This window comes from Thamnophis sirtalis, unplaced genomic scaffold (assembly GCF_051295495.1).
Source record: "Thamnophis sirtalis isolate CommonGarterSnake01/CBP01778 unplaced genomic scaffold, rThaSir2_p1.2 scaffold_2, whole genome shotgun sequence".
In the NCBI taxonomy this organism is placed as follows: domain Eukaryota; kingdom Metazoa; phylum Chordata; class Lepidosauria; order Squamata; family Natricidae; genus Thamnophis; species Thamnophis sirtalis.
Window position 1 is genome coordinate 158071616 of NW_028261382.1, and position 22142 is coordinate 158093757.

Genomic DNA, 22142 nt, shown 5'->3' on the forward strand with positions numbered 1-22142 from the left:
CTAATTTTATTTCTTTTAAATCAAAGCTAAGAATGCAAGCATACAAATATATAACGCATTTCAAGATTCAGTCTGAGTTTGAGGGACTGTTTTTTTAACAATGTGTATGAATCAGTAAGTTCAAGAAGATTGTGTAGTTCAAATAGACATTTTTATCTTTACATGTAATTGCAGCAGATTATTTGGATTCTCGTAATTACTTAGGAGAACCCAGGACAAGCTTTATTTATTTTTAAAAGTACAATATATATCTTAGGCAACATGTACTCTTAGTGTTGTAATGTGAGAATGGATGTCAGTGACTATAGATATGATATATTCTACTTTTATTTAAACCTGGTCTGTGAATACAATACATAGAATGATGATATTCAGAATTCCAGGCATACCCTTTTGTATAATCTTCCTTTTTTTCTTCCCTCTTTCCTTCCTTTCTTTTTGTTGGCACAGACTTTTCTATTGCTTGCCCTTCCCAGAATTAGCATTTGGTGATCACTTTTACCTTTGAAGATGGATTAAGTTTATGGTTTGTAAACTATTGGGGGGGGGTATTATTGGTTGCACGCACTTTTGGGTACATTTTTAAAAATTGCATTCAGCCTCATGTTGGAGAAATCTCATTCTTTGTACCGGTATAAAATTATACCATTCAGAATTTCTCAAACCACTGGTAGCAAGAGCTGTGAGTTGAAACTTGGGGACATCATTTCAACATTCCTCTAGTGGAGCTCACGTATTATTTCCACTTTGCCTTAAAATGTGACTGATAAATTATGCAGTATAAATATTTATGTATTCAATAAGCATATTTGTGTGCATTTCTTTTTATTTCAAACAATGCTTTCACTTCACAGATAACTAGCACAGCCTTCTGTGATTATAAGCATTATGGTTGCTACCTGATACAATGGGCCATATCATTCTTTGGTTCCACTGCAAGCCTTTCATTATGATAGTTACCCTCTGTTTGAAAATAGGATCTTGCTGATAAAGACTCCTTTTTTATATTGACTAACTGTATTTTATTGGGGCCATTTAGCAACACCATCTTACAGTCATACTAAAAACACTCCATTGATATACCACATGAAGTAAAATGATCATATAATCCTTTTTACAATACATAGTTTTTAACAGATTTATTCTGAGCAGATTGCTTATCACTTTCCACAATTGTTTATGTATATGTGTATATGTATATCCTGTTGAGCTATACAATGAGGATACTAGAGGAAAACATTTTTAGGGAAGAAATCTTAAGATCTGTTAAGATCTGTTATTTTCAAATGAAAGTATCTTCAAATCTCAGTGACTTCAAATGGGAGAGAAATGATTAACATTCTTCTTGTAAATAGCAGGATAAAGAAGCTCTTAACTTTAGAGTTGATCATGTGCTTTTTATATTTTTCAAAATTTTCCCTTTTCTAAAACAGATGCTATAACTGCTGAGCAGTATAATATGATCTTCTTACCTTAAGTGGTTTTGTTCTGCTATGAAAATATGCTGCACAGTTGGCATGAAAATGTATACTGCAATTTGATGGAAATAAAGACATAATTTAGCATTATTCTCATACATGGGACATTGACCACTATTTACTATAGGGAAAGGTTTTTTTTCACTTATGAGAAAAAAGGTTAGGAAGTTAAGAGTACAGAGAAGAGTAACAAAGATGATTGGGGGACTGGAGGCTAAAACAAATAAAGAATGGTTGCTGCAATTGGGTATGTCTAGTGTAATGAAAAGAAGGACTAGAAATGACAATATAGCAGTGTTCCAATATCTAAAGAGTTAACATAAAGAAGAGGGAGTCAACCTATTTTCCAAAGCACCCGAAGGCACGACAAAAAGCAATGGGTGGAAACCAATCAAAAAGAGAAGCAACCTAGAACTAAGGAGTAATTGCCTAACAGTTAGAACAATTAAACAGTGGAATTACTTGCCACCAGAAGTTGTGGTTGCTCCAATACTGGAAGATTTTAAGAAGAGATTGGACAACTATTTGTCTGAAATGGTATAGGGTTTCCTGACTGAGCAGAGGGGTTGGACAAGAAAACCTTCAAGGCAGTGGTGGGATGCAGCCAGTTTGCATCACTTCGGGAGAATTGATTGTAACTTTCTGAGCAGTTTGGTGAACTGGTTGTTGGAAGAAATCATTAGGACAGAGAACCGGTTGTTAAATTATTTGAATCCTACCACTGATTCAGGATCCCTTCCAACTTATTTTGTTATTCTATAAATGGCAAAATGTGATATATTCTTAAGGAAGCATGCTTGAACATAGAAGTTTAGCTTTACTAAGATTCTAGGTTATTTTAAAAAAAACATCCCAACTGTCTCTCTGCAGTTACTTTTTAGCTCTTGTTCTTACTATAGGGAACATCAGCAGAATATGTTGGGTTGCAGTCCAGCAGTGACTTGGTGCTAATAGAGACCACTCTGGTATTGCTTTTAATCTTTTCCCTTTTTCAGCCCTTGGCACTATCTCTGTATTGCTCAAGGACCCCTTTTTCAAAAACACAATGGTTTCATCAGGAATCAGAAGAACAGACTAAGCTGCTAAAGCAATGGCATCACTGGAAACTAGCCTGAGGGGTTAATTCTAAAATGTCCGCTTCACCCCACTTCTTGTATTCATCCCTACCCCCATCCTATCCACTCAGGCAGTAGGTGAAAGCCACACTTCATAGCTTTTAATAAAGTTAACTGTCTAATGTTGTTTGACATTTTTCAGGGGGAGGGGATGTTTGATCTGCAGTGTGCACACACAATTATGAAAATTAATAGTTTAGGCTTTGAATCTTAGAAATATTTTCCCTTGATGCATGTTGATTCCTATCAAAGTCACCTTAAAAAAGCAGCTGCTGTTTCCTGTGAGTTCAGGTGTGTAATATTTGTGTTTCTCTGATTGGAAAGAAGCTTCAGAGGAATACTAACAATTCTTTCTTGGGGGGAAAAACCTGTGAGAATAGCTTTCCACTAAAGCTTTAAAAATATACTTGAGGCAAGAGCTAAAAGAAAGTCTGTGATATTTCATTAGGACTAAGGGGATCACATACAAATCCCCACTGAATCCATGCTGCCTGATTTGGGACCAGTACCTACCAGAGAAGTTTTGTTGTGGGACAAAAAAGAGAGAACCATTTATATTATTTGAGCTGCTGGAGACAAGTTGAAATTATATGTGGGAATGACCTTGGATTTTTATGATGTGAGTTCCACAAAGAGAAATAAGATGAGATACTTTGCAATTGGCCCATTTGGAAGTTGAAAGCAGATGATGGATCCTCTTGTAATATGGTTCCCATGGTGGCTGTGGCCAATCCCAAATCACTATATGCCAGAGAGAAGAATGAAAAAAAAAAAGCACTGGGTTGCAGAAACTCACCGCTTTATTTTTTAAGAAGGGTGTTGAAAACTATGTGAGGTCTGAGGCATTGCTAGAAGTGCAGATCATGGGTTCATGGGTTGATCAGTACTCACTTTGGCTGTATGCCAACTTTGTCCCACATTCACCCACGGAAAATCCGGAAAACTCCAAGTAGGAAGTGTAGGGAAATAGGTAGGCAGACTGTCATTCTGAGTGCTACTCTGCAAATTACAGCAAAGGTAAAAGACAAGATTGTTCATGAATTAAGTTTAACTTCAGATTGCTTCATGGGCATACCCATGAAGTTTTCTTGGCAACAATATGGAATATCTTCTTCTAAGGTATCTTTTTTTCTCCTTTCTCCTTTACCCTACCACTCTGGAACATTATATAGTGAGCTACCATTCTTGTACTATGTAGATGAGTTTGCTTTACCCATATTTTTATTTTACTAATTACTAACAAAAAATTAACATTTGGTTAATCTACTAGGATCTGCAAACCAATAAACTAGTAAACTAGCAAACTAGCAAATGTGTGTCTGTGTGTGTGTATGGAAGGAAAGTGTTCATTCAAACCAACAAGCAGTTTATCTAGTAAAAAGGCATATGTCAACAAACAGAATCCAATTTTTCAACTGCTTTCAACTGTCTCAAGTAATAGAAACATTTTAATTTTAAAGGGATTGCCAAGTGGGAATCACATTTTTGTGGAATTTTGCAGCATGTTATCCAGTGGTGGGATCCTACCAGTTTAACAACCGGTCCACTGAACATGTGCTTTGCGCACAAGCGCAGTTTACAGAGAAATCACATTTCACATTACTGCTGGGGAGGAAAACAGCTGAGGCATGGCAATCCACTCTGCCATGCCTATCAACCAGGCTTCAGAAAAGGGAGTAGAGGGGAGTATAACGAGGGGCGGGCAGGGGGTTCAGCTGAAAGTCAGAGCGAACTGGTTCACTTCCAGCTGATAGTTAGAGCTACCGGTTTGCCCAAACCAGTCTCAACTAGTAGAATCCCACCCCTGATGTTATCCCTACTTTAGAGTCAGCATTGGGTGAATCATGGACATATATTCAGCTGCACTTAAATGGCATTTGGTAGAACTCATAGTGGAGAACTGATTCATATCAACTAAAAATCATCGTTCTCTGAGTTTTGTTACTAAGCAATTGTACCACTGATATTTTGTAGTCAATCCACTTCGTGAAACTTCCATGTCAGAATCCCATACTTGGTGGTTAACATATGACACACGCATAAAGAGTGAGGCTAAGTGACTGATGAAAAATATTGTACTAAGAGTAAGTTCTTCTTCTGTGTCCAGATCAAACTTTAGACTGCCAAAATGAAGCCAACTATTTGGTTTTGTGGTGGGCCCAAAATAAGTCAGTTTTGGTACATGTTTCTGGTAGCAACTGACATACCAGCAGATGGGCTGGGCTCTACATCTCTCCACATTCATGCACAATGTTGTTATCCACTAACAGTCTACATTTTGAGCATATTAGTCTGACACAGGCACTCCAACTCTCAGCTTATTCAGGCTCCTCCAACTAGCATAAAGGGAGATCAGATCAAACCTGGGAAAACCAAGGAACAAATTTTAAGAGTAAGTACAATACTCTAAGTGCATCCCATACACATATATTATTTCAAAGATTCATTAAGCATAAAGTTGTTACACAGATACTTGTAGAGAGATCTGGAGCCAGTGACATGACTCATTTTTATACAAGACATCTGAATTATGTTGACAACCTAATAATGTGGTTAAGTAGCTAAAGGGTGGAATTGGCTGCAGGAAACATAACATTTATGCTTTCTCAGCATTTTATAATATTAAAGAGATAAATGAGAGTAATGTAGTTTGAAAATGCTCATCTCCTTTGGTTTGAAAAAAAAAACCTTAGGTAGATTAATGAATATTAGCTATGCAGTACATATAGCCATAAAAGGGAACATTTGGTTTAACATAATTTTTCCTACATAAAAAGTATTGAACTATGTCTTTTTACAAATATCACTATCATGCAAAGCTCAACATATAATTAGGAGTAATGGGGAGGGGGAAAGCAACATTTTCTATTGCTATTTGATCACAGTTATTATTTTATACAAAGCCACAAAAATGACATTCTACAACAAAAGTAATGGAGTGTGGGTGGAAAACCAGCTGCGTTGACATGCAGAATTAGAGACATTTCCTGGCAATGTGTGATTCAGTTTGAAACATAATCAAAATATTGCTCTGTGCAGTATTTCAGAACACAAAAGATTTATTTCATCTTGCTTCGAACAACAATATTTATTAAACTGGGCTGATTATATTACAGGTTGAATGGCAGGAATTTTGCACTCTCACCATCTTTGTGTTCATTTTTATAATACTTTAAAGAAAATGTTGGTTCACCTTATTATCAATCCTTCCCTTCTATTTTACAGAACTATAGCAAAACTCAGTTTCATACTAACTTGTATGATGATTGTTTTAATAATTTGAATGTTATGGTAATGGGCTTCCTTTAAAGCATTTCAGTTTATGCTTTCAGAAGCAAAATGACTCCATAAAAGTAAGAAAGAAAAACGAAACACAAACTTATGCTTAATCAGAAAAAAAATGACCTGGCATGATGCATTTTTGAGGATTTGCTATTGTTGGTGATATTTTTAGGGTATTCACATACTTTATATACTGTACATATAGCAAAATAAATAATGTCTTAAGTCAGAAAACAACAACCCACAGCCCCAAAGATATTCCAAATAGTTTTGCAAACCTTCTCATTTTTTTCCAACCACAACTTTTGTTATGTCTCATTTCTGTATTAATTTTGGACTCAAAAAAGCATATGAATATTAATTTTGTAGGTATATATCTAATTTCAAAAATCTTTCTTAATATTTGCACTTTTGGTAAACAATTTTTCTCAACAAAATCCATTTTTTTGTTTATATTCTTTAATACACACATTTTCTTATGTTTTCTAACAGGCACATGTATATTTTGGGGGGTTGTGAAATATGTCGCAAAATTCTGTCAAGCATGGATTTTGGCCTGCATGCATTTCAATATATTTGGAAATTCTAAAATTAGACCTTCCTTCTTTACCCCAAAAAACCCTTAATTACTCATTGATGCTAATTCCATTGAATAAAGCTTATGATCTCTAAGTGCTTTTTTTTTCTATAGTAACATGCTAGGAAGAAGAAGATGTTATATGGCTAGATTTTAGGCATTAAATTGTACTTTAGAAGATTAGATATTTATGGCTTTCATAGGAAGCCCTTTGACTTTAAGAATGGCATAAACATGTTTCTCCCAGGCTTCCTAACATGCCAAGACCAACTCCAGAATCTAGTAAGATTCTTCTTATTGTTTGGTAAAACTCTTGACTGCAAATAATATCTTAAAAGTATAACTGTGCACTTATATAAAGATAATATGTATGTGATTATGAACACACATAATTTATGGAAAGCAATTTCTGTCCATTATTCTAGACCTGATCCCAAAGGAGAAGCAGTGAGTGATGATTCCATGACATTTACCTGAAGTTCCTTTTTTTGGCTTCTTGAGCAATCTGCTCTTTTCCTGTGTTGTGTCTCCACATGTAGACTCTTCAATATCAGGTAATTGTGTAAAATAATACAAAGCCATGAATATTTTGTCTGCTATTTTTATTTTACTTTTATGCTCCGTGAAAAAGCATTTGGCTTAAATCTGCCAATCTATATAATTTACACATTTAAATGCCTCCTGGTGATATCATTGCTGCAAATATTGTTTGTTCACACACAGATGGAAAGCTTTGTCCCAAAAGACTGGCTCCATTAGTGGAGAGCCTGTTAATATGATGTAAATTAAAATCAATCTGATAATTCAAACTGAGCAGAAGTTATTTGGTTGATTCTCTCTCTTTGACTTCTGGACTTCACTGAATAAAAATCATGGCTAGTTTGATAGGATCCATACATTTCACTCCCTGAGATACAAGGGCTAGTTAGGTAGGATCCATACATTTCGCTCCCTGAGATACAAGGGCTAGTTAGGTAGGATCTATACTTTTCACTCCCTGAGATACAAGTAACGCTATCAAACTTATTTCAAAATTGTACACACCAAGAGCCACATCTCTCAAATAAATAAATTCTGTCCAAGTTTCATATGTGTCTAAGAAGATTACCCAGAACAATTCAGTTCACAAAGCCAGTGAAATAGAATCTGAAGATAAACTGAGTGAAATTTACAGGAAAGAGTCTTGGCAACTAAAAATTATAAAGCAGGTATTAATTGTGATTTAGTGGATAATTCCAGCAATTATTAATACCATATTGTTTCCTAAATACCAGCAGCCTCAATACATCCTGAGCTCATCTGATCTCGATCAGGTCTATTCTTTCAGGTGGTTATTCTGGATGCAATTGTTTATTGGCTAAGTTGAACAGTCCTATACTTGTGTTTTTCTCTACTAAGATACATGAGAGTAGAGGAAAGGAGACTTCCCCTTAAGAGAATCAGTGTTTATAAGTCCAGTAGGACCAATTGTTAACTGAGTATTAATTGCTGGAACTTGGCCTTACAGGGTCTATCACCTCCTGGTCCTCTTCTGAAGAAGGCTTTTCAAATTAGAATTTGGCATTGTGTGTTAACTATTAAGATATAACCTGGGAAAAGCAAGGTGGTGCACTGGTTAAGATATTGGACTAGGACTTGAGAGATCCAAATTCCAGTCAACCCTCAGCCATTGAACCTTGTTGAATTATTTGGGTCAATAACTCAGAAGCCTGAAATTATTCCTCTCCTCCTTTCCGTTTATTCTCTGTAAAACTCGGGGGAGTCTTTTTAAACCCTTCCAATGCTCCTTTTTCTGCTGTGGACTTAGATACCTTTTGCATGATGTTTTTCTACTCTGTGGCTCTTTTTTGTGTCTCCAAAGATAATTCCCACATATCATCACACAACATAATTCACTTTATGCTCCTGGAAATAGTTCTAAGAAACAAACAAAGCACATGATATTTTATACTATAAACTAATAAAAATGGAGGGAAGTCCCACCAAATAAAACATGGTGTCTCTGATGAAATGATTTCATCTTATTTATTTATGTTTTAATTTATTTATATCCAACCTTTATTATTTTTACAAATAACTCAAGGTGACAAACATAGGATGGAGAGAGAGAGAGAAGGCCTCTGAAGGCTCCAGAGGACAAAAAAAACGATCCTACAGACAAACCAGAAACCACTTGAAATAGAAATAAAAAATTTGGTAGTATATTCATTTTAATGATGGCAATTCTTCCCATTAGTGATATTTGTAGTTTCCTCCAATTTTCCAAATCTTTCTTAATTTTCTGAGTCATTTTATCATAATTATCTTCCTTAATTGTTGAAAATGTCCCTGTCAGCCAGATTCCTAAATATTTTACCTTTTTTTACTATTTGCATTCCCATGTTTTCCTCTAATTCTCTCTCTTGTTTTTTGGTGAAATTCTTCGTAATGATCTTTGTTTTGTTCTTATTAATTTTAAGTCCCTCTACCTTACCGAATTCCTCTATTTTTTGGATTAATTTAATTTCTGATTTTAATGGATCCTCTAATATGAATACCATATCGTCCACAAAGGTGTTCTATATTCCTCTTTTTAAAATTTTTAATCCCTTTATTTCTTGATTATTCAGAGTCTACTTTGGATATTGTGGATCCTTTGTCATTTGACAATCCTTTCCAAAAGAACTTTACAGTTAGGAATGAAAACTACTAATCTGCCACATTTTCTACACCAGAACAAATATAAGTACAACACATTGGTAAAGGCAAGGAGGAGAGGGAATCAATTTGACAGTTAATTCGGGGGCTTCCTGGGGGCGTGGCCTGTTGCCGAGGAGGGCTCCACCGAGCTCCTCAGAGATCTGGTCTGTATATCTAAATAAGATCATAGATAGCACCCCTTTTTGGCTAAGAAAGGGGCAGGGAGGATAGCTCCGTAGGCTAGGGTCTATTCGTAAGCCACAGCCTTTTTCTTTTTTTGGCTGTGGAAAGAGATTAGATCCAACCGGAGCGGAGCTTCTATCTCCAGCCAGTTCTTCTCAGCTGCCTTTTTTTTTTTTTGGCAGCCCCAGACAGGCTAGCCCCCCCCAGGACAAAACAAAGTTTTTTCAAGCTAGAATTGATACGGGAGGGTACCACCCCTGTGAGATTTATGCTTTTATTACTATCTTAAATACCAGCACCATTCGTCTTAGAGACTTCTTTGTCTAAATAGACCTCAAAATGGCGATTTCTCTCCGTGGATGATTGATACTGGATGTACTCAGCCGGTGTTATCTCCCTGCAGACCGCTTCTTAACAAAATAAACTCTTCTTCTTTGGAAATAGAGGGGAGCGAAGCGCTGCTTACTTGATTATTTATTATGGCACCCAGATCAAAGAAGCGTCTTGCTACAAATGTGTCTAAAGAATTTAAAGAATCTTTACTGGAAACACAGCCTTTGTCTCCTACGCCCTCTACTGGAGAATTTTTAACACAGGAATATCTCTTTAAAATCTTTAATGCCTTTAAGCAAGAAATTAAGGAATTTGTATTGGAACTTTATGATGATTTAAAATCTAAAGTTAATCAAATGAAGGCGAATAGGTTTGCAGCCGTGTCTGCCCTGTCAGATTACTCTGCTGAAATAGAGAACAAATTGGAAAGTCTGGAGAAGGCTAATTTTAATTTGACTACCAATATTCAAATTTTACAACAAAAAATTAGAGATAACGAAAAACAGCTTATGATGATAAATTTTAATAGGAAGGCATTTGCAATAAGAGTCAGAGGATTCCGTGAAAAGGAGCAAGAGAATTTGAAACAGACCTTTGCTGAAGCCTTCAGCCATGCGCTGGGAAGCCCGGGACTTAACTTTGATTGGCAGATTCGGAAAATCTATCGCCAGAACTCATTGATAGCGGAACAGCGACAGCTCCCGAGGGACATAATTATACATTTCTCTACAAAAGAATCTAGAAATGCGATTGTGCAAAAGCTTTATAATAACAGTTTCCGAGTTGACGGCCAGGACCTGATTGTTTTCAAAGATATTCCTTTTCAGATGCTGAAGGCAAGAAGGGACTACACCTTTTTAACTAAGGAGCTTAGGAGTCAACAGATTCAATACAGATGGGAGGCCCCTGCTGGTATCACGGTTACATTTGAGAATCAAAGATTTCGTCTTAACTCTGTTTCGGAGGCTCAAGATTTCTATTGTAGGATTCTGAAGGCGGGACTTCCTGACGCGCTTGGAAGAGAGGAGAGACAAGCGGAAGGAGAAGGCAAGCGGCTGGCCATGTGGCTGCAAGATGGAGGGGGTAGCCCCTCCTCCCTCGGAGAAACAGAAAAACGGAGATCGAGAATTTAGACATTTCAAAATGCTTGAGGACTGAATGGGGGTTTGAGACCTCTCTCCGGTAGAAAAAGCGGACTAATTTTTATCAGAAGGGAAAGCTGGGTGAAACTACTTTAAGCTAGATTCTAAATTAACGTTAGCATAAATTTGATAGTGGTAAACAGCAGACAAGCAAGGGATGAGGGTAAAATTTACGTTGTTTAAAGTTTATTAGAACAGAAAGCCGGTTGGGATTATCTTAAGATAAATGTAAAAAGAATGCGGAATGATTTATGTTGTTTAAACTTTGTTAGATGGGATTATTTTAAAATAGAAGGTCAACTGACTTTTGTTGAAAGTATTATTTGAATATGTGGAATGATCCATGCTATTTAACTTTTATTTGAAGGGAAAGTTGGTTGAAATCGCTCTGAGTTACATTTTAAACAAATGCTAGTATAAATTTGATAGTGGTAAATATCAGACAAGTAAGGGATGAGGGTAAAATGCATGTGGAAGGAACTACGTTATTTGTGGTAAACATCAGACAAGCAAGGGATGAGGGTAAAATTTACGTTGTTTAAAGCTTATTAGAACAGAAAGCCGGTTGGGATTATCTTAAGATAAGTGTAAAAAGAATGCGGAATGATTTATGTTGTTTAAACTTTGTTAGAAGGGATTACTTTAAAATAGAAGGTTAACTGACTCTTGCTGAAAGTATTATTTGAATATGTGGAATGATCCATGCTACTTAACTGTTATTTGAAGGGAAAGTTGGGTGAAATCGCTCTGAGTTATATTTTAAACAAATGCTAGTATAAATGAGTGAGGGATGAGGGTAAAATGCATGTGGAATGAACTACGTTATTTAAATCCTATTAGAAGAGGAAGTCGGTTGGAATTATCTTAAGATAGAAATTGATTCCTGTGTAAAGTAATATTTGATCTACGCTGTTTAATTTTACTAAGTAGGGGATTTTGAATTACTGTTTGAAAAGGGGGTAAAGAAAGATCATTTACGCTGTTTAAATTTTATTAGAAGGGAAAGTTTGATTACTTGTCTGTAAAGTTATATTTGAATATATGGCATGAACCACGTTGCTTAAATTTTATCGGAAGGGATCATGAGGTTTAGGAAGAGGAACGGGAGAATCTACAGAAGGTTGGGGTAAATAGCAAAGAAGTAAGAGACGAGAATAAAATATAGATAGAATGATTTATACTATTTAAGCATAGATAAAGATGGGGGGCTGAGATCAACACAAAGAGTGGTTTTCTTTTTTTTTTTCTTTCTATTTTCTCTTTTCTCTTTTCTTTTCCTTTTTCTTTTTTTTTTTTCTTTTGATATATTACTTTTATTTCTTAATCCATATGTATACAAGATATTTCAGACAGAAGGCAGTGCCAGGTGTGGGCCCTGGGAAGTCGGGAGGATTAGGGATGGGGATTTGTGGGGGGTGGGGTGGGGGGGTGTTAACATAGTCTTAATAAGAACAAGAATGTATTTATATACGCTGGGTTTTTTTCTTTTCTTTTTTTTTTTCCTTTTTTTCCTTGGTTTATTTTACTTTTATCAGATCAAGCAACACTCGAATAAAGGCATACACCGAGGAGGGAGGTAGAGGGAAAGAAGAGGGAGGAGTAAGGAAGGAGTAAGGGGAATGTAAGGAGGGTGTCTGGGGGAGTAAGGGGAGAAGGAAGGTTTGAGGGGAAAGGGAAGTAGGAGGGGAGTGTTAGAGGGAGAAAGGAAAGTTGGAGGGGGTAGATGGGGTGTATGGAGGATGAAAGGGTTATGTGGGGTTGTGAATGATGAGTTGTGTTTTCTTTTTATTTGTTCGTTTTATTCCCTTTTTCTTTTTTTTTCTTTTCTTATAGTAAATACCCTGTATATAAATGATTGCAAATGGAATGTGAAAATTGAATAAAATATATTTAAAAAAAAAAAAAAATTGACAGTTAATTCAACAGCAGAATATGTTTTAATGTCTACCACTGTACTGTATTCACACATTTTAAGACAACTATTTATCATGGCAAGGACCATTACCAAAAACTGTAGGCTTTCCACCATTGTAGTAAGATGAATGATAGATCAGGTGCAAGACAGGCCTTCTTAATAATTTATTGGGTCATGAGTTATGGTTTTATGCAATTGAAAATTATTAGAGGGGCTTGCCCTAAGGCACCATGCATGCTCTATGAAGAGAGGAATATATATTAAGCAAACACAATGAACTTAATCATTTCATATAATGGATAATGGCCTGGACAGATTTTTCATTAATTTCAGATGCATTTTTTTTACCTATAATTGACAATGAAACCCTGGAAAAGTGATGTTAATAATGAGTAGACAGAACTACCATTTTCACACAAATGATTTTTACTTTCCGTATGAGGAGGGATAACAGAGACAGGGCAACCTTTCTTCTAGAAAAGTTTACCTGGCAAGATATTTGAAGGCCATTTGCCATTGCCTTTTTCTTTTTGATGAGAGATAATGGCTGGCCCATGGTCCCCCAGCTTTGGTTCCTGCTTCTAGACTTACATCACTACATCAAATGGATTGTTATGGACAACCTTAGATGTCAGTGAAGTCATAAAGCAGCCATCTTCTGGTTGCCCAGAAATTTACAGTCCAGTAGGACAGAAGGAGATCAGATTTTAAAAAATGAAGTTGAAAGATAAGCTAGACATTGAGCAGAAGTGGAAGGAAGACAAACTTTTTAAAAATTGTGACTTTTGGACATATATGATTATTCTAGTGAGTATTTATCACTCCAAAGTCAAGTAACTCTACAAAGATATCCCCTAAAGCAGGGGTGTCAAACTCACGAGCTCACAGAGGTGCCATATGATGTATTGGAACATCCCTCTCTTTGGTAAACCGGGCATGGGTGTGGCCAGCATGTTATGCATCCAGCCTGTGGGCTGAGAGTTTGGCGATGGCCTACACATGGAGCTATAATATGAATCTCTGTTCTGATTTTGGCATGAGCTTGTACATATTGTAAATATATTAACAAAAAACACCCCCATGTTCTGGTATTATAAACTAGGTTATGTGAGCAGGATTCACATTTCAGTCAAAGCTATAATTAGTTGTTACATTTGGAAAACACTTATTACTGCTCTGTTTGAAAAGTCCAGTAGTAAATTCAGTTTAAAAAAATAGAAACAATTTAAACAACTACATGCAGCTACTGTAAAAACAAGGCGATCAATCCAATTAGAAACACTTAAGTATCAAGTAAAAATTTATCAGAGAGATAAATGCCTTAGGGTTTTCTTAAAGGCCACCAAATATGCTTGTAATTTTCTTACCATGGTGGAAAGTATTGTATATCACAAAGCTCAGTTTGCTGTTAGAGAAGAGCTAGGAAAGCCTTTGTTTTGTAGTAAGTCACCAGTCAGTGAATTAGCAGCTCTGCAAATATACTTATACTTACACACACACACACACACATACACACACACACACAAACACGGAAAAAACCCCGAAAGAGCGCAAAGGCAAACATGTAAACTATATATGTTTACTCAGCCATCCCCCTGCCCCAAAGCCTGGGAAGACATCTAGGCACTTAGCTTCCTGAATATCATTTGGGGGGAGCCATCCAAATAACTGGGGGCATATCATTCCTGAGGACCAGTGCCACAACCGAGAAAGGTCTCATTGGATATTGTTCAGTCAATGGGACCCAAAGTGCATCTACTTTATAGGCCCGAAACAAATGGAGGATTAGTCTGATATGTAAACTGTTTTATGCCTCAAGTTGCTAGTCATTCTAAACAATAATTGTTTACTTAAGCAAGAAGTCCTTGCTTAACTATAATAATTTGAAGAAAAAAATCCATTGCTAAGTGTCACATTGTAAAATGTAATATCATGTGTGTCAGTGCTGACTTATGATGGCAGCTGTGGGAATCCCAGCTGCTGCCATTATGTAACTTCCATATGGTCATAGCATCCCAGAGTCACATGATTAACCTCCTGCAGGTTTCATCATTGAATTTGAATTTGTCAGAAGCCCGCCCTGAAAGTTGCAAATGGCAATCATTGAAGGACACATGCAATGTCATAATTGTCAACTGGTTGTCAAGCACCTAAATTCCCAACATATGATCATGTGTGTCTTGTGATGACTGAGGATGTGTCATAAGTCCTCCTCATTCAACACTGTCATAACTTCAAATGGTCACTAAATAAGTGGTGATCTATAGCATTTGTCCAGAATTCCTGTCAGAAGCTTTCCTTTTCCCTTTTAGAGATGAACTAGAATGGGACAGATTGCAAAGTTCTAATGCTAGGTGACAGAATAATAGGATCATTTAGACCAGGGGTGGGCTGCTGGGGATTCTCACAGGTTTGGATGATCCTCTTGCTGGGATTCTGCCCAGTTTGGTGAACCCACAAATGTTACCCGTGGCTGGCCATGCCTATCCTGCTGCTCCCACCCCACACCATCCCTTCCAGGAGTCTCCATGTGGCCTATTCATCATGCCAGATAAGTGCAGGGCCAATGTGGAAGCTGGGAAAGGGGGGGGGGAAATGGGCCTACTGGAGGTTCTGGAAGTCCAGAAACAGGCTTGATCTTTCCTCCGGAGGGCTTCCAGATCCTGGGGAAAGTAGTTTTCACCTTCCCAGAGGCTTAAGGAAAGCCTCAGTAGCCTGGGGAGGACTAAAAAATGCCCCCCACCCTGCCATGGTGCAGGAGGCCAACTAGGCCATGCCCACCCAGCAACAGGGCAGTGAACCCCTTGCTGCAATTTTTGAAGTCCACTCCTGATTTAGATCAAAAATATGCCCTATGCATGCAGAAAAATAATTAGTTGTGGATGACGATGATGATGTAATTACTTGCTTCTGAAAGTTTATAAGCCAATTCAACTAGAATGTATGAAGTTATTACTCTATAACGGCCATGAAGAATTTACATGGATAGCGACCAGTTGATGCTTCTCTGTTACATAAATTTTCTCGTGTTAAAATATGGGACATATGGTAAATGTATGCTATTAGCTGTTCATAGAGCTCCTTAGAAAGTTCACTGTTTTTTTTCCAGGATGTTGCTAGCATAAACTGAAAACACTGGACCAGCTAGATAGGTCTTTTCAAGTTAGGCAGACATGTTTTAATTCTATTCATGATCTGACATTATAGGGTCCTCTGCCATAACCCAATGGTTACATGATTCCCAGCTAGATTTTTTAGGCTGCATTATCAACCATTTTGTAATACAATGAGAAAAGAAAGCTTTATTGTGTGTGGCTTTTTCCTCAACTGCATAAGCATAAACTCATATCCAATTAAACTGAAAATTAAAGGAGATACAATGGATAAGTGACTAGATGTTAAACATACAGCTCTATTTGCAAACACCTTCAGAAGTAGCACTGTGTAAATAAATCATGAAGATAATCACAAGTCATTGCTTATACGAATATGTAAAATAAGATTGCCTGCTGTAAGCTGTAAGTACTATTATCCAGCTCCATTTTTTGTTGCACTAATAGTTACAGTGACCTCAAGCCAATAACAAGCAATATTACATTTCAATAAAATGAAAGCTTTCAGAAGAATAATGGGTACAAATCATTCAAGCATTACATTTAACTCCGAACCTAGAAAGAAGTAATTTGTTATACTGAAGATGGTGAATCTTTGCTCCCCCTACATTTTGAATTACAATTCCAATCAGTCCTGGCCAATTCTGTTGCTATGGCCAATAGCAAATGAGCTCCAAATTATTTGAAAAGCTACATTATACTGCAATTAATACTGCTGCAACCCAAGCCAGAAGACATTTAGAAATCAATAGAATATTAGTATTATATTGATTCTCCAATGAAGCAGTCAAGATGACAGGATAAGTAAACAGAGGCTACCATATCTAGGCAATACACATTAGAATGGCCAATGGATGGTAGGAAAGAGAGTTTTGAGGCAGAAAGTTCATTCTCCAAACGTGTGGGTTGGTTTTGGAACATTTTGTTACCAGGCTAGGTAACATTGACAGCAGAGTTTAGGGGATGTCAGTGTTCTTCTGTTTATAAGGGCTTTGTGATGGGTCAGGTGTGTGTCAAGTGAGGGTCTTGTGATGGGTCTTGTGAAGGGTCTTGTGATGGGTCAGGTGGGAGTCATCAGTAGGAGTCTTGTGATGGGTCTTTTGAAGGTGAGGTTACATTAGGCAAGGGTCATTGGGAAGTGAAGTGCTGGTTAGGCGGATTGCATGGGTTGGTTGTGGGTCGGTACTGTCTCTAGTTAACTGTGTGATCGATTTGGATTCTGAGGGGTTTGTAGGCTGGTTGTAGGTCAATGTGTCTGTTGATGGAATTGCTTGTGGAGAGCCAGGCTTTGATGAACTCTTGAGCATATTGGGTGGTAGTGTGGCTGATAATTTTTGTGTTCCTCCAATCAAACTGGTGCTGTTTGGTGTTAGTGTGAGTACAGATTAAGGATTTGGGATCATGGCTTTTGACTGCCAGACAGTGTTCGTGGATCCTGGTTTTTAATCGAAGTGATGTTTGTTAACATCATGGGACAATCCATGTGCATTGTGCAGGTCTTTCTATATTGTCTTACAATTCTGAGCATGTATCTTTCCGTGATTCTTTGCACCATTCATAGCTTTTATATCGATTGTAAGGTTAGTGTCTGTTTTTCTCTGGCATGTTAGAACAGGTAATACACTGGTCAAAAACCTTTCAGGTATAGGGGGAGATCGTTCTTGAAAATTATACTCAGCATGCCAAATGCCTGCCAATAATGATAGTTTAGGAAGAATGAATTCTAAAATTTCATAATTAAACTGGAGCAAAGCTTCCTCTCACCCTTGGATTAAAAGCAGGCCATGGATTTATCCTGTTTTCTATCTACAAAGTACAACAGTGTTATGATTTCTAATTATAGTGCTGCAGGAAACTTGCTTTCTAAAGTTCACCTGTAATTTGTATTTTAATGATCTCTGTCCTTTATTAACAGTTAAAGTTATTTTTGTCCACCACTTAAATGTGCTGCTCAATTTTCTTCCTGAAATCATAATTTCAAGGCAGTGCAGTAATAGTGCTACCCCTCAAGGTATTTTCATTAGCTTTGGCTAAATCCTGACTTAGTTACTTAAGCAATTTTAATGCACATTATATTTCTAACCTAATCAGTTTGCAGATCATTTTTCACCAGCAGCCAAGCTTAGCAAACAAAAATCTGTTACTTTAAGCACTGTTAGGTTTTCTATTACATACCTCATTAAAATAAAATTAAAATAGACACCATCCTAGATTTATGTTAATATTTTCAAAATAGTTTGTTTTATGTTGTCATTTGGTACACTTTCTGTACACCTAAAATTACTACTTGCTTAATCAGACCTTTGGTGTCATTTGCTGTCTAAAACTTCAGATGAGGTTGCTGTTTGACTGAACATAATTATAATGAGATTCTAGAAATAGATTCTTCTGCCAAGATTTGTGTTTGGTAATTAGAGTCCTCTTAACATTTGTTCCTATGCTGTCACTGAGTAATCACTCAAGGTGGGCCACACTTCTGTGGTAGGGCAACATGGCTGTTTTACATACCTGAATAAAGTGCAGCAGATGGTCCATTATTTATTTTATCATGGGAGATGAGATTTTAAAGACATATCAATCTGCCTTATATCTGATAGGTTCATTGCTCCACAATACTCAAAATAATTCATACTATGATTGTCAGATGCTATGTAAGATTTAAGAAAGATTTTTTACTTCAGTTGCACCTTGTAATATCAAGAATTGAAGATGAAACTTTCCACATACAAAATACATTTTCTATCAATGCCATTTTCATTTATTTTACTGAGAAAATGTCACCTAGACATGGTAGAATGGTTTTTGGCAGTTGAATACTTAAGTATTCTATAACAATTGCACAGTGGCAGATAAGGCAGTGCTCCAGAGTGTTAACATTATTGCCTAATTTTCCTCAGTTATTTTTCCTCCTACCTTTTTAAAAACCTTTTGGGGGCTTTTATTGGAGGTAGATTTGGTAGATTTGTCAATGTAATAAGCATTTGTCAAATGGGACTTACATCTGCTTTATTTCAAAAGAAAATACACACATGAAGATATGCTAATTCCATATCTCAATGCCAAACTGAACCTAACTTCTATTAGAACAGAACCTTATTTCAAGGGGCAATCAAAATGTTTGTTTAAATTAAAATCTTATTCCAATGTTATATAAATAATTTCCCTTTTCACATTTTATGTACAGATTAGCCAATGATAAATTTAGATAATATAAATTTATATAATATAATATTGAGGGAGGGAGGGAGGGAGGGAGGGAGGAAGGAAGGAAAGAAGGAAGGAAGGAAGGAAGGAAGGAAGGAAGGAAGGAAGGAAGGAAGGATACATTTATAGAATAGAAGGGAATGAAAGAAGAAAAACAGTGCACTAAAATTCCTTACTTTTGTTTTCAGGGAATATTTAATAAGGCTTCATCCATTTTTACAATGCAAAAGTTTAAAAGTTGAAGCAGTGAAAGGGGTTATACATGAGATAAACATTTGACCTAAAAGCATTATATTCCATTTACCCGGAATCGCTATTGTCTACAAACTCACATCTTCCATAAACATTGAGTTTAATTTCCTTTGAAGGTAATGTTGATCTCAAGTTATTATGAAGTCCAAAATTAAACAGATAGGGCCTGCCTTTAAACAGTTGATAGGAACGTGAAGAAAATGTAATTCCAAAGAAAAAAAATACTTCAAGGTGTTACATTAAATTGAACTTTTCTTTTCAAAAAGCTGAACAAAAGAGGCAAGGGTTGAGTCACACACTTCTGTTCCTTCGGCATTTAAATCAACCAAAAGCTATAGAAAATATCCCAGTGCCAAAGATTCCTGAAAGAACCTACATCATGTTTTGAAGCATCTTTGTTTTTAAGAAAACCTTGCCATTGCTAGAAATAATTTAGGATGACTAAAAAGGCTAGAACTGAGTGCCTAAAAAGACAGAGATTTTCAGGTTTGACAAATTGAAGAGACATTGACTGAAATCGGAGAGGCACAAATGAGCTACAAAACTCAAATCCAAGCCAAAGGCAACCGGAAGTCTTGCTGGCAAATGCTTCTAAATTCAAGAAGAGAAGCAAAGCCTGTCCCGAAGGAAGATATTTTGTATCAGTTGCAAAACATGACTTATTTCTAAAGGCTGAAGTGATAAATAAGCATTTTTTTTTAAAGCTTCATTCCCCTATTTCATATGTTGGACAGGGTCTCTGAACTGAGATGCAATAGTGAATCCCTTCAAGGATCTACCTAAACAATCCCTTCAGCTACATACCAATTATTGTGCACAGTCTCTTTTTTTTTTGGCTTTTGTGCTCTATTGGCAAGTTCCTAGTCCTTAAGGGTCAAACAAAGCTGGGAAGCCAAATGCTGAAAAGGCCAAGCCCATCAAAGGCAGCTTTTTTAAAATCAAAGATATAGAAGTGAAGCTGGCTAAAATTAACCAAATGCTTAAGAGCAAGTATAATGGTATAGACCAAATCCTCACACAGGCTTAGAAACATCTTAGCATAACTAGTGTGAAGACAGGATAGAAGATTTGGCTGAATAACCTTACCAGCTTTCACAAACTTTGTGCAAAGATTTTTGAAAGCAACCATGCATGCAAAACCAGTAGGGGATTGGCTTGAAAGTGGCCTTATCCCTTATCACCAACTTGTTTCAAAATTCAGAACAATGTTAAATAAGGTTGGGATATTCCTGAAATTTTTATGTTTTGAACGTTGTATTCCAAACATTAATTTTAAAATCAGAGAAAGACAGGCGCAAAAGTGTGCAAGAGATTAGGAGGCATTTTGCCAGGGATTTGTGTTGTCTATTAGGAATTCAGTAAATAAATATACACATATTAGATTCTACAGGGTATAGATGGATCCTGAAAGATGTATAAAGTGAATATTTTAACACATACAAAATGGTACTAGAATCTGAGAAGGAGGAATAATGTAATTTCACAAAACGACAAGAATGTTTGAGGTTAATGCATTTTCATAGGCAAAATAGGTAAAGGTTGCCTCGCACATACACACTAGGAGGTGCTCATCTCCATTTCAAAACTGAAGCTCCAGTACTGTCCGAAGACATCTCCGTGGTCATGTGGCCGCCATGACTAAACACCGAAGGTGCACAGAATGCTATTACTATTAGGTGGTTCCTATTTTTCTACTTGCATTTTTACATGCTTTCAAACTGCTAGGTTGGCAGAAGCTGGGACAAGTAATGGGAGCTCACTCCATTACGCAGCCCTGGGGATTTGAACTGTTGAACTGCTGACCTTTCTAATCAACAAGCTCAGTGTCTTAGCCACTGAGCTACCATGTCCCTAGGCAAAATAGATGTTTATATTTAAACGATGGGAAGATCTTCATTCCTTTTAAATAAATGCTTGGCTAACAATTTCAATCTATTTTCCCCCAGTTTTCCAGTGACTGGAAAACTGATTTGTTTTCACAAATGTAATGATCATGAGAATCAACAAAATTCCTAGAAATGCACTGGAATGGTTAAAAAGGAAAGGTTTGAGTTTATTTTCTTTGTTCTGCCACAAACCCTATTTTGACCTTGAACAAATCTTCTTATGCCTTCTAGATATTTTCTGTTTCTGGAAAATAAGAATGAGTACAATCTCTCACCTTTTTATGTTTCCTCTATACTTTGTCAAAGCAAAAGTTATTCCATCCCATGCAGAATTTGTTCTCGGTAAGGTTCTCTTGAGCTGACTTAGGCTATGAATCAACAAAATGCTTCACTACTAGAAAGTTCCATTTGCTTTAATGGTCCCTGCTGTGCAAGTGTTTTTGAAGATAGGTTTCTAAGTCATGTTTTAAAGGGCAACAGGCTTCCCAATATCAATCTAAAGTTAGAAAGCTGTTACATGAATGAACTTTGTTTTTAACAAATGACACTGTCTATAACTGAGCTTTGTCATTACAATCATTCTGTGGTCAGAGATACAAAGGTGTTAATTCATGATTCAGAAATTTTTCTGGTTACTTTATGAGTTTTGGTTTTAGTAGGTAGCAAAATGTGGCTGAATTTGTCTGGACATCAGGCTCAGACAATATTTGGATGAGAAAGTTGTAGAAAATTGCTAAGTAAGTAAGTAAGTAAGTAAGTAAGGAAGGAAGGAAGGAAGGAAGGAAGGAAGGAAAATGTGATAAGGAGATATATTTCAAATCATTAAGAGTTGAATTCAGCATAAAGGGGGTTTTATTTTTACCCTTGGGTTGTAAAGTATTGACTGGGGTCACATTAAAGTTTATCAAAATGTGATCTGCTTATTTGTGGTTTAAAGTGTGGTATGAAGCTAAGTTACTATGGTTTATAAATTATGGTTGAAC